An 11,281-nucleotide genomic window follows, 5' to 3' on the forward strand; every position below is an offset into this window, starting at 1 on the left:
AGGCTAATCTTTCCTGTGACAAAATGGCATCCAATGTAATAAAAAAAGTCAACCAACGAACGCGATTCTTGTACCGGATCTCCTCTCTGGTAAACAAGAATACCCTGAAGACTCTAGCAGGAGCACTCATTCAAGGGTACTACGACTATGCTTGCACCTCATGGTACCAAAGCACCTCAAAGGCACTAAAAAACAAATTACAAACATCTCAAAACAAGCTAGTCAGACTACTACTTGACCTGACTCCTAGAACCCACCTCACCCCTGCCCACTTTGACAACCTAGGATGGCTTAGAGTAGACGACAGAGTACAGCAACTTGCAATGGGCCTGGTCTACAAGATACACTACGCGACCAAGGTACCCATGTACATGTCAAAATACTTCCCAAAGGTCAGTGAATACCACGATCACAACACCAGAGGGAGCTCCACAAATCATGTAAAACCCAGATTCGGCTCAAACAAGGGACTAAACACGTTTCGCAATTATGCCACATCAATGTGGAACGCCCTGCCTAAAGCTGTAAAGGAATGTGAATCACTACCCACCTTCAAAAACACTCTCAAAAAACACCTACGTGAGACTGCAATTCGAAACTGGCCCCTACAAATGTCCTAACCTAGTTGTACAGTAAATGACCAAGTAAGGCTTTGTCAACATTCCAATGTACAGTGTAAATTGTGTGTGTGTCCCCTACCCAACCCCCCCCCCCCCCCCCCACCTCCAATGTACAGCCCTCACCCAACCCACCCAACCCCACCCCACCAACCTCCTCCAATGTACAGTTTCTACGCCAAATGTATATACACTCCTTTTCTGGACACTTTTGTATCACAAACAGTACTGTATTTGCAAATCTGATATGTCATAAATGTATAGATGTAGCAGTACTGTCTATCTGTATGTCATGTATGTCATATATGTTATGATGAATTGAAAATGGGGGACCCTGGTGGAAACAAGACGAAAGTCTTTCTCTGGTCTGCATCCCCTTAACAATTGTATGTATTGAGATGTACTGTACTGTACCCATTCTGCAATCTGTTAATAAACTTTTCAATCAATCAAACAGTCGGTTAATTTTTTCTTCCCGCGCCCAACATGCCGTACCTCCACACCCCACTAGGGGTCGCACCCCACACGTTGGCAACCACTGATCTAAGGTGTGTCTATATAGCAGTTGGAAATATCTTGCTGTTGTACATTTTCTACAGAATTTAGCATCGAAGTACAAGCATTTATTTAGTGCCACAAGAGCCTTTTTCATGAGTGCTTTTTAGGTGCTCCACTCTCAGGTGAACTACTTGGCTTGTCCACTTCTCTCTCTCTGTGGTTAGGGTTAGTTTAAGGTAACAGTGGTTAGGGTTAGTTTAAGGTAACAGTGGTTAAGGTTAGTTTAAGGTAACTGTGGTTAGGGTTAGTTTAAGGTAACTGTGGTTAGGGTTAGTTTAAGGTAACAGTGTGGTTAAGGTAACAGTGTGGTTAATGTTATGGTTAGTTTAAGGTAACAGTGTGGTTAAGGTTAGGGTTCGTTTAAGGTAACTGTGGTTAAGGTTAGTTTAAGGTAACAGTGTGGTTAAGGTAACAGTGTGGTTAATGTTATGGTTAGTTTAAGGTAACAGTGTGGTTAAGGTTAGGGTCAGTTTAAGGTAACAGCGTGGTTAAGGTTAGGGTTAGTTTAAGGTAACAGTGTGGTTAAGGTTAGGGTCAGTTTAAGGTAACAGCGTGGTTAAGGTTAGGGTTAGTTTAAGGTAACAGTGTGGTTAAGGTTAAGGTAACAGTGTGGTTAAGGTTAAGGTAACAGTGTGGTTAAGGTAACAGTGTGGTTAAGGTAACTGTGTGGTTAAGGTTAAGGTAACAGTGTGGTTAAGGTAACTGTGTGGTTAAGGTAACAGTGTGGTTAAGGTAACAGTGTGGTTAAGGTTAAGGTAACTGTGTGGTTAAGGTAACAGTGTGGTTAAGGTTAAGGTAACAGTGTGGTTAAGGTTAGGGTTAGTTGCGCACTCATGTTTTGAAATGTGTGTTGGTTTGCGGGAAATTCGTTTTCTGAAGCCTATATTTTATTTATGTATGCCCCCCCCCCCGCTGTTACAATATGCCCCCCCCCCCCCCGTTAAGTTGGTTCTGGCGCCGACGCTGGCTGTACCCAATGTAATGTTTTAACATTCAAAGCTTCTATTGAAGTATTCGAACGAAGCTTCCAATCTCTGTCGTCATATTTTATGACCTAATCCAAAAATAAAAATGTTTTTTTTCTTTTTCAATTTGAATAAAGTGATTAATCTGATTAAATTAGTTTTTTTTATTAAATCAACTTTCTTTAATGAATATAACTCATCAGTTTCATCAACATAAATAATCCAATCAGGGCACGGTTGGTACGATGGTGATGGTGACGTCTTGATGGAGCGCCGAGCGGATGCAGACAGGCTACATCATTTATGATACATGTTTTATTTAACTTTTTATGATGAGTCATAATATAATATTAGTGTAGCCTAATCTTTATTTGCAACTGTGAAGAAAACCCCCATTGGTTTAAACAGAATGAATAGACACAAAAAATATATATATAAGAATAATTAAAGAAATGTATTAAAAAAAAATTCGAATGTTGATTTAGAATTCGAATGTCAACATTATGAACGAAGCTTCGAACTCTTCGCCCTAGAAATATGTGCAGATGCTTTACAATCTCAGAACGCTGTGTTTCTATATTGAATTATAAAACTATTGTGGAAGATTCTGCCATAGAGAGAATTCTCAGAATGGGTGGGAACTGTGTTTATGCTCTATGGAACCATGACCATAATATCTTCTGTAAAACAGAATGATGGCGCTATGGGAATAAAACATTGGTTCCTCTCATGAAATCCTAAACTGTGAAACATGGGATTTGAAAAGTGTTGTCCAGGCTTGTAAATCCATATATAACAAAATATAATGTTTTCAAAATGTATTCATAGCCTTTTCTTCCCCAAGTAGTTAATTGTTTAATGTCAAGTTTGGCTGCTGGTAGATCTAGGCACCTTCATAGTCATCTAAATATAAAGATGTCCTATTTACAGACGTCCAAAATTAACAGTTGTAGCCAAAAACAAGACCTGGAACATTCACACCGGCTATTAAACAGCAATATTCAACTAATCAAATCAGTCAGTAGAAACACTTATGATAGAAATGTCCATGCATTTGATCATAATGGTTAACAATATCCAATGTCAAGATAAATCATGAAGTCAGATTTGTAACTTTTATTTTTATTTTTTTCTGGCATGTAAAGTACAAATAATTAAACAATTCCATGAAAAAGTCTTCAAGCGTCTTCAGCTGAAATCCCAGTAATAAATATCCTAGACTAAACTGAAAGGTTTATTTTTTTTTTCTTTGTTACATTTTGTCATTGTTCATTTGGTCATGTTTGGAAGTATGAGATTTTTGTATTTCTGCCACCAGACGCTGGCGTCAAACAGATCTGTTTTTTGATCATTTTCACCTTTTTGATTTGTTCTACCATTCCAGGAAAATGTAAGAAAACATCACTAAGTTCACTGTGTCCCCTTCTCTAAATAAATAGACACAAAATACACTTGGTTGATAAACAGAAGAACCACTCTCAACATTTCCCGCCCACTGACTCCCAGGTGTCTCCGGATGCTTCCGCGAGCTCCCTGCTGCGGGTGGGGGTTCCCAGAGGCGCCATCTTGTCCCCGCTATCCTCCATCTTGTCCCCGCTCCTCCTCCATCTTGTCCCCGTTAACACCCCGCTCCTCCATCTTGTCCCCGCTCCTCCTCCATCTTGTCCCCGTTAACACCCCGCTCCTCCTCCATCTTGTCCCCGTTAACACCCCGCTCCTCCTCCATCTTGTCCCCGTTAACACCCCGCTCCTCCTCCATCTTGTCCCCGTTAACACCCCGCTCCTCCTCCATCTTGTCCCCGCTATCCTCCATCTTGTCCCCGTTAACACCCCGCTCCTCCTCCATCTTGTCCCCGTTAACACCCCGCTCCTCCTCCATCTTGTCCCCGCTATCCTCCATCTTGTCCCCGTTAACGCCCCGCTCCTCCTCCATCTTGTCCCCGTTAACACCCCGCTATCCTCCATCTTGTCCCCGTTAACACCCTGCTCCTCCTCCATCTTGTCCCCGTTAACACCCCGCTCCTCCTCCATCTTGTCCCCGTTAACACCCCGCTCCTCCTCCATCTTGTCCCCGTTAACACCCTGCTCCTCCTCCATCTTGTCCCCGTTAACACCCCGCTCCTCCTCCATCTTGTCCCCGTTAACACCCCGCTCCTCCTCCATCTTGTCCCCGTTAACACCCCGCTCCTCCACCATCTTGTCCCCGTTAACACCCTGCTCCTCCTCCATCTTGTCCCCGTTAACACCCCGCTCCTCCTCCATCTTGTCCCCGTTAACACCCCGCTCCTCCTCCATCTTGTCCCCGTTAACACCCCGCTCCTCCACCATCTTGTCCCCGTTAAGAAGGAAGGAAGATGGCCTCAGTGTTACGGTGCCTTTGGGAAACCCCACCCTTGATAAATGATCCATAGATATATAATAAAAACCATGAGCATAGACAGGAGAGCATCTTGGGAGCACATCGAGCCTGGAGGCGTGGCCTAATGGCTCCTGGCTTGTTGCCGGACCCTTCCATTAGGCCACGCCCCCATGCCCGGCCCCGCCCTAACGCTCCCAGGGGATCTCAGAGTGGCCGAAAAACAAGACTGTGATTAGATTAAATAATCAAAATATTTTCATTTAACAAGACGAACAGAACACAGGCAGTAAAGGCATAACATCGAGCACACAGCATGTCCTTTATACACTTCAATTAGTTAAATATAGCAGTGCATTCTTTGACTATGGAGAACATTTCCAAATCGTACTAAAGCTGATTTTTAATCTATTTGTCCCCTTTTTAAGAAAAGAAATGGTGTAACCACAATTTTGGCAAAACTTAAAATCTTTTAAACTTGCAAATATAATGAAATAAACCATAAATATACACAAAACATACTTTATACGAGGCAATAATAATAATAATAATCATAATAATAAATAGTTTTTAAGTTAACAATAAGTTAAAACTACAAGCTTAAAGTCGCCCAAATAATACAAGTTTGTTGGCGCTATCTTGAATTTTTTCTGTTTAAATTATTTTATGTTGCAACAAAAGCTACCACAGACTTTTACAAACACAATTGAACACAGTTTGATTGAAATAAAAATTCTAACTAAGATCTAAAATCTGCATACACTGTAAGAACTGCAACTAATTAAATAATGGAAGAAAAATAACATTGTACCCAAATCAAAGCAACCGAACAAAATATCTGACCCATGTGCGGTCCACTATGGCGACAACACAAATACGCTAATTCAACAAGTGAGTCTTGATATGTAAAAGAAATCAATAAATTACAGGAAAAAATGATATTTTAAATTGACATGGGCTAAAACTGATGATATATTAGACAGTATTCCTTTCAAGGTCATTTAGAATTGCTCTATCAGCCAAATCAGCAGTTTTGCTTTAGCTTGCGTGGACCGAGCACAAATCAGGGCAGAGGAAGGGGTTGAGATCAGCGCTATCAGTGCTTGTTTGATTTGAATCTGTTCATTTTTAACACTTTTGTTTTCTCCCCGAACATTTGATCCTTTCGCTATTCCACAAACCATTTCAGTGTGACGTTTAATTTCTTTTTTTAAAAATATATATATCTTTTTGTTCTCAGACAATATAAAAACAAAGCACATTGCACTTACTGTTCCATAGGAAAGTTTTTTTGTCTTTTTAAATGATTATTGTTGTTTGCTGAGGTGGTGCAGTACTGTTCTTCTGTCTTGTCCCCGTCTACCTTACAGCAGGTGTGGTGGAGGGTCCTTGTCTATTGACTGTGTAAGGTGGGTCACCCAGGGCTATAAGTCTAGGAGCTAACTACAGCGTACCAGACTGGACACGGCTAGCTTAGCGACTCAACACGTACCAGACCGGACACGGCTAGCTTAGCGACTCAACACGTACCAGACCGGACACGGCTAGCTTAGCGACTCAACACGTACCAGACTGGACACGGCTAGCTTAGCGACTCAACACGTACCAGACTGGACACGGCTAGCTTAACGACTCAACGCGTACCAGACCAGACACGGCTAGCTTAACGACTCAACGCGTACCAGACTGGACACGGCTAGCTTAACGACTCAACACGTACCAGACTGGACACGGCTAGCTTAACAACTCAACACGTATCAGACTGGACACGGCTAGCTTAACAACTCAACACGTATCAGACTGGACACGGCTAGCTTAGCGACTCAACACGTACCAGACTGGACACGGCTAGCTTAGCGACTCAACGCGTACCAGACTGGACAAGGCTAGCTTAGTGACTCAACACATACCAGACCGGACACGGCTAGCTTAGCGACTCAACACATACCAGACTGGACACGGCTAGCTTAACGACTCAACACGTACCAGACCAGACACGGCTAGCTTAACGACTCAACACGTACCAGACTGGACACGGCTAGCTTAGCGACTCAACACGTATCAGACTGGACACGGCTAGCTTAGTGACTCAACACGTACCAGACTGGACACGGCTAGCTTAACGACTCAACACGTACCAGACTGGACACGGCTAGCTTAACGACTCAACGCGTACCAGACTGGACACGGCTAGCTTAACGACTCAACACGTACCAGACTGGACACGGCTAGCTTAACGACTCAACGCGTACCAGACTGGACACGGCTAGCTTAACAACTCAACACGTATCAGACTGGACACGGCTAGCTTAGTGACTCAACACGTACCAGACTGGACACGGCTAGCTTAGCGACTCAACACGTACCAGACTGGACACGGCTAGCTTAGCGACTCAACACGTACCAGACTGGACACGGCTAGCTTAATGACTCAACACGTACCAGACTGGACAAGGCTAGCTTAGTGACTCAACACATACCAGACCGGACACGGCTAGCTTAGCGACTCAACACGTACCAGACCAGACACGGCTAGCTTAGAGACTCAACACGTACCAGACTGGACACAGCTAGCTTAGCGACTCAACACGTACCAGACTGGACACAGCTAGCTTAGCGACTCAACACGTACCAGACTGGACACGGCTAGCTTAGCGACTCAACACGTATCAGACTGGACACGGCTAGCTTAACGACTCAACACGTACCAGACTGGACACGGCTAGCTTAACGACTCAACGCGTACCAGACTGGACACGGCTAGCTTAGCGACTCAACACATACCAGACTGGACACAGCTAGCTTAGTGACTCAACACATACCAGACTGGACACGGCTAGCTTAGCGACTCAACACGTACCAGACCGAACACGGCTAGCTTAGCGACTTAACGCGTACCAGACCGAACACGGCTAGCTTAGCGACTTAACGCGGCCTATTGTCCGGTTCGTTCCCAAGGTTTCTCTCTCTGGTCTCACCAGATGCCGCTCTTATCGGTTCTACCGTTGCTGCATATTCATCCACAATGGCCAGAACTGAAGATAGCTGTTGGTGTGGGATGTGACTATGACCTTTTATTAATCCTTTTTCTTTTTTCGTGGTTAGCACTGGACACACCACCAATAATCATTCGGAGCTTGTTAGAATATGAAATAGTACATGTTGGAGAGAGGCCGGGATAAAGATTGGAAGTGGTGCAATGTGTAATTTCATTTTTTTTAAGGATTCGTTTGATCGTGATTCAACGATGATATTAATAGTGGAGGAAATACACTGTATGGATGCTTCTCTTTTGTTTTGCTTTGCCGAGAGGGAACTGATTCATCGCCACTTGGTTTTAAGATATGCCTTTTTTTCATTATTAATCAATGAACTTTATGTCTGTCTAAATGAAACGAGTGCAAATGGGATTTGTTTGCTACTATTCATCAGTTCAGTGATATTAGTCCACGTTTGCTCTGGTATGTTTAAGATTGATTTACAAACTGATATGCACAACTGAGATATTCGAAAGTAACGAGAACGTAGAACTTATAGATTTTCTTCTCCATTCAATAAATAAACATTTGAAGGGCATTTACTTGGGGAATAATATAGTTAGTCTTAATTTATGTCTCTTGGAACCGACGTTCAAATCCAATTCTTTGGCAAAAAAATCAACATCAAATCTACCTAATAATAAAGAATTTGAACAGTCTTCATCATGAATCTGTGCCATTATATGAATCTGCCTTTTTTCTTTTTTCTTTTTCTGTTTGCAAAGCAGCCATTCATTTTTTCAGCTGAGCAATGAGTCTCACTGCCGCCTGTTCTGGGATTCTCCCGTCAAAGCACTTTATTTCACTGCACCATCATTGAAGCAACACTGTACACAACCTCAGGACAGGAGATACGAGTCCAAAAAGAGTATCGATGCTGACGTTAAACCTAACTGTTGGAAAAAAAATCTTTTTTATACATCAATTTTACGTTTTTTAGTCGTTGTCAATTTGTTCCGATACGGTTGTACAGAGATACTACAACTTTTCCTTCGCCCCGCCCGGAAGCCCCGCCCGCACACCGCACGCGCCCCACTCCCCCTCCCGGAAGCCCCGCCCGCACGCGCCCCCCTCCCCCTCCCGGAAGCCCCGCCCCCGCACACCGCACGCGCCCCCCCCTCCCCCTCCCCCGCTCTGCGAAGACCAGAGGCCTTCAAATAAAGCCATGCGATGTCCCCATTTTTTATCCAAGCTTAAGAATCTGTAAAAATTCAGCACAAGGTCTTGTTCTTTTGTATGTATAAAAATAGATTTATCTCTAATGTAATCCTTTCAAAGAGATCGTCGTCCTCTTTGGCGAACACAGCGTTATTTAGAAAAGCAGAACTGTCTTGAATATAGTTGACCTTATTTAATCTATCGTCGTGTGCAGATGTCTTGATATTGTAAGACAATAGCTCTCTCCCCCCTGTGGGGATACATCTAAACACCAGGTCTCTTAACAGACGGTTCAGCAACACAGGTGGTAGTTTGCCTCGATTCATCACAGGTGCCATAAATAATTTCCATGCAATTGGGTTGGGGATATTTTGAGAATTGCTATTTTTGGTGGTCATCCCAAACAGATATGAAGCGAGTAAGTACAACAACTACCATCTGTTTCTGTTGCAAACAATAAGTATATCTATGACACTATTGACAGGCTTGATATTTATTAAATCTTTTTACAATCATCTATTGACAGGGCAGGATTTAAAAGCTCATTCTGGGAAGCTTCTGATGGAGTGGAAGGGGTTTAAACAAAAGTGAGGAGCATTTGACAAATCATTTGTGTCACGTTGTCTCCTCTAAAGGCTCAATGACGATAAGATCATTGGCAGGTATCACTGCTTTATACCCACGACTTAAATCTTCACTTACAACTAACGGTCCTCTAAATTGAAATCTCAAATCCCGCCCTCTTTTCTCAATCCTCCAATCACAACTGTTTCTTGAGGGAAGTTGTGATTGGAGGATCAAGGGAAGAGGGGGCGGAGCCACAGAGATAATAGAACTGTGACCTCTGCGTGACCTCTTCTTGCGCATTAAATGGAAAAAGATATCGGTGTTTACATATTTTTTCCCATCTCTATCTGCCACTGCTTCCTTCTTTAATCCCTAATGTTTGTTGTTAGATATGTAATTCTGTCTACAGTTTATCGGATCTCATCCATTTTGAGAAACTGACAGATCATGGCCACAGCTCCTTATCGTGAGTTTACCACACACCGCTGCTTTATGGTTTTCTAATAAGTAGCGAGTTCCGAGTCGAGTAGCGTTTGAATCGGATCGCGTGTGGCAGCAGGAAAGTCACGGTTGGATCTGTACGCCTCGGCACCTCTGGGCTTTACACATAGTGCTTGTTGTTTTGTCTTGACCTCTGATGTCACTAGCAAATGACCTTTGAGCTTTGACAGGGACCCTTGCCACAAATCATAACACCCAAGCCGATGGCCCGTGGATACAGTAAAATAGAGCTGCGATGAAGGAGAGGACCCAGAAAGAGAAAAGCACCGGTATGCTCCTTTAAAGTGTCTCTCTGTAACGGTGTAAGGGTTCCCCCTAGCCTATCCCAGAATTAACCTATCCCAAGCTCCGCCTCTCTGTTCTTGATCCTCCAATCACGACCGTTTGCAACAGCCGTTGACTGGAGGGAAGAGGGCGGGGCTTGAGAGGGGTCACTGTCTCCGCCACGGAGCCGCTCTGTTGGATAGATCTGAGAAGAACTCGAGTGAAATAACGGGAGGGTTTTTACTGTGTATCCTCTTGTTGTCTTGTAGTGTCAAACTGTGTGACTGTGTTTTTACTTTACCGCGATCAAAATGTGTAGCTAGTGTGTCTTTGTGAGGGAAAGAAAGTGATGTCTGGTGTCTCTCAGGCTACGCTGACCGGTGTCTCTGTGACCGGTATCTCTGTGACCGGTATCTGTGTGACCGGTATCTCTGTGACCGGTGTCTCTGTGACCGGTATCTCTGTGACCGGTGTCTCTGACGGTGTCCCGTTAGCCGACGCGCCCACCACCAGTGAGGCCCCACCTAATGCAGAGTCAGGAAACAGTAGTCAAAGTTTCTAGAAAATGCTTACATACTCGGCTATTATAACCACCTTAAATATTGAATATATAAGTTATATTTTAATATAATGTATATAAGAGAACACTGTTTTTTTAATTAATTTTTCTTTGATCTTAAAAAAATCACTGATTTTAAAATGCCCAAGTGTAAAAAAGTGACTCCACCCTCTCCTGGCGAGATAACGTGGGGGCACTAGATAGCTTAGCCGCGCTGCCGGCCAATGGAGAGCGTCGTCGTCGTAGGGCGGCCATCTTGCCCCAGGCAGCTCAGCTACTGATAACATTAATGTCTATGGTGCATGTACTATTTAAATAACCATAGATTGCTCAATTCTTTACCGATTTTCAAACGGGTTGGTTTGCTATAAACATCAAAGATGTAGTTATGATACTGCATACTTATAATCTTGTTGATTTTTTTGTTGATGTTTTTTTACAAACCGCTTGAATCATAGCCACGTTAATAATGCTTGTAATAAACCAAACCGTTTGTAAATCCGTCAATATTTCAGCGAGTTATGAGTATTGTTGTCTGTGCAGATCACTCACCCTCACTCAAGGCTGACTGGGGCAAGATGGCGGCGGTTCAGTGACGCTGGTGACTCCGCCTTAAGCTATCTAGTGTTCTATATAGATATCTATGGGTGAGATAACGTGGGGGGGGGGGGAGGGGGTTGGTGAGAGATAGCGTGAGG

Source organism: Notolepis coatsorum (assembly GCF_963971535.1).
Source record: "Notolepis coatsorum genome assembly, chromosome: 14".
In the NCBI taxonomy this organism is placed as follows: Eukaryota; Metazoa; Chordata; class Actinopteri; order Aulopiformes; family Paralepididae; genus Notolepis; species Notolepis coatsorum.